Genomic DNA, 3,357 nt, shown 5'->3' on the forward strand with positions numbered 1-3,357 from the left:
TCATTCTACTTTGATCCATTCTCTCTAAATGACCAAACCACCTCAACAAACCCTCTTCAGCCCTCTGACTAATACTTTTATTTACTCCACACCTTCTCCTAATTTCCACACTCCAAATTTTCTGCATAATATTTACACCACACACTGCCCTTAGACAGGACATCTCCACTGCCTCCAACCGCCTCCTCGCTGCAGCATTTACAACCCGAGCTTCGCACCCATATAAGAGTGTTGGTACTACTATACATGTACTTTCATACATTCCCTTCTTTGCCTCCATAGATAACATTTTTTGCCTCCACATGTACTTCAACGCACCACTCACCTTTTTTCCTTCATCAATTCTATGATTAACCTCATCCTTCATAAATCCATCCGCTGACACGTCAACTCCCAAATACGTATCTGAAAACATTCCCTTCTTCCATACTCCTCCCCAATTTGATATCCAGTTTTTATTTATCTAAATCATTTGATACTCTCATCACCTTACTCTTTTCTATGTTCACTTTCAACTTTCTACCTTTATACACACTCCCAAATTCCTCCACTAACCTTCGCAATTTTTCTTTAGAATCTCCCATAAGCACAGTATCATCAGCAAAAAGTAACTGTGTCACTTCCCATTTTGCATTTAATTTCCCATAATTTAATCCCACCCCTCTCCCAAACACCCTAGCATTTACTTCTTTTACAACCCATCTATAAATATATTAAACAACCATGGTGACATTACACATCCCTGTCTAAGACCTACTTTTACCGGGAAGTAGTCTCCCTCTCTTCTACACACCCTAACCTGAGCCTCACTATCCTCATAAAAACTCTTTACAGCATTTAGTAACTTACCACCTATTCCATATACTTGCAACATCTGCCACATTGCTCCCCTATCCACTATCATATGCCTTTTCTAAATTCATAAATGCAATAAAAACGTCCCTACCTTTATGTAAATACTGTTCACATATATGGTTCAATGTAAACACTTGATCTACACATCCCCTACCCACTCTAAAACTTCCTTGCTTATCCACAATCCTCCATTCTCTCTTACCTCTAATTCTTTCAATTATAACCCTACCGTACACTTTTCCTGGTACACTCAGTTTTTACAATCTCTTTTGTCCCCCTTCCCTTTATATAAAGGGACTATACATGCTATCTGCCAATCCCTAGGTACCTTCCCTCTCTTTCATACATTTATTAAACAAAAATACCAACCACTCCAACACTATGTCCCCTCCTGCTTTTAACATTTCTGTCATGATCCCATCAGTTCCAGCTGCTTTACCCCCTTTCATTCTACGTAATGCCTCACGCACCTCCCCCACACTCACATCCTGCTCTTCTTCACTCCTAAAAGATGGTATACCTCCCTGGCCAGTGCATGAAATTACTGCCTCCCTTTCTTCATCGACATTTAAAAGTTCCTCAAAATATTCTCGCCGTCTACCCAAAATTTCCATCTCCCCATCTACTAACTCCCCTACTCTGTTTTTAACTGACAAATCCATTTGTTCCCTTTCTTAACTTGTTTAACTCACTCCAAAATTTTTTCTTATTTTCATTAAAATTTCTTGACAGTACCTCTCCCACTCTATCATCCGCTCTCCTTTTGCACTCTCTCACCACTCTCTTCATCTTTCTTTTACTCTCCATATACTCTACTCTTCTTATAACACTTTTGCTTTGTAAATACCTCTCATAAGCTACCTTCTTCTCTTTTATCACACCCTTTACTTCATCATTCCACCAATCACTCCTCTTTCCTCCTGCACCCACACTCACTATAACCACAAACTTCTGCCCCACATTCTAATACTGCATTTTTAAAACTATTCCAGCCCTCTTCAACCCCCCCACTACTCATACCTGCACCAGCCCACCTTTCTGCCAATAGTTGCTTATATTTCACCCGAACTTCCTCCTCCCTTAGTTTATACACTTTCACCTCCCTCTTACTTTTTGTTGCCATTTTCCTCTTATCCCATCTACCTCTTACTCTAACTGTAGCTACAACTAGATAATGATCCGATATATCAGTTGCCCCTCTATAAACGTGTACATCCTGGAGCCTACCCATCAACCTTTTTTATTCACCAATACATAATCTAACAAACTACTTTCATTACGTGCTACATCATACCAGAATATCCCCAGTTATTATTTCCTAGTAGATTCTTCAACCAGAATATAGTAGGCATTTAGCCATCTCTTCGTTTAAAAGCTAAGTAAAACTTCAAACATAAATGCCAGCCCATCCACATAACATCACTATTTCACTGTTGCTAAGATAGTCAAATGGTTGACTGTTCACAAGTTGCAAACAGTGATTATCTGACTGTATTTTCTTGTATGCTCAATGGATCCTTGTTTTCTGTTCATGTGTCAAATTTTCTGGTTGCCTTTGTTGTTTTATTTCATTTACTGGCATTATGGTTATGTTATAAGTGATTAATTTTCATTGACAGACAAAAGCCTAACCTAACATAATGAAATTTAACCTGTGTTCAACATACTAGTGCATGATTGACGACTATATATCATATACTCCAAGTGGAGCAATGTCGTGCTAATTATTTCCCCATGTTTGAAGTGCTGAAACACCTCTGAATACATTTAATATTTTAAGAAACTGATGTTCAAAGTGATAAACATTAGAAACAGTTAAAGAAGAAAAACAAGCATATCTTGGAATCAATAATTGTAAAACTTAAATATTGCTGGTGTATTTACACAGCTGTTGCCGATGAGTGATCATTTTTTCACCAACTTCAACACACTTATTTTAGTCTTATTCAGGTCAGAAAAATGCATGCTCTCATTCCATAAGAAAAAAAAAATTCTCTCAAAATCCTCCTACACAAAGAATTTTTATTTGTAGGTATGCCATAGTTTAAGGGCTAACTAAAAGATAAATAACATAAATTGAAAAATTTGCTATTAAGAAGATGTAGGCAAAATTCCCTGTGATCAATCTACTGATGAATCCTGTCCAAGATAGAATTCCGACTATCAATAAACAGTTAAAATTCAGACTGTTTCTTAGGATAACAGGTAGCAAATATACACACAACGCATGAGTTTGGTTAACATACAAGTGCAAGATGCAAAATAAAAGAAAAATGCACAATGAGAAAAACTTTAATACAGTAGACCATCAGTTAACGAGTGATCAGTTAGCACTGTCACATCAACACATGTTCAATTCACTTTACACAATTTTTTTTATTACATGCCATCTTCAGGAGTGTAACCACTGTATTCCAATGGTCAACTGTACATAACAGTCTGATTGTGAAAAGAATCCAGTGTACCACTAACTGGTGTTATAGTAGAAAAAAACAAGATTAA

The sequence above is a fragment of the Cherax quadricarinatus genome, chromosome 24 (assembly GCF_038502225.1).
Source record: "Cherax quadricarinatus isolate ZL_2023a chromosome 24, ASM3850222v1, whole genome shotgun sequence".
Lineage (NCBI taxonomy): Eukaryota > Metazoa > Arthropoda > Malacostraca > Decapoda > Parastacidae > Cherax > Cherax quadricarinatus.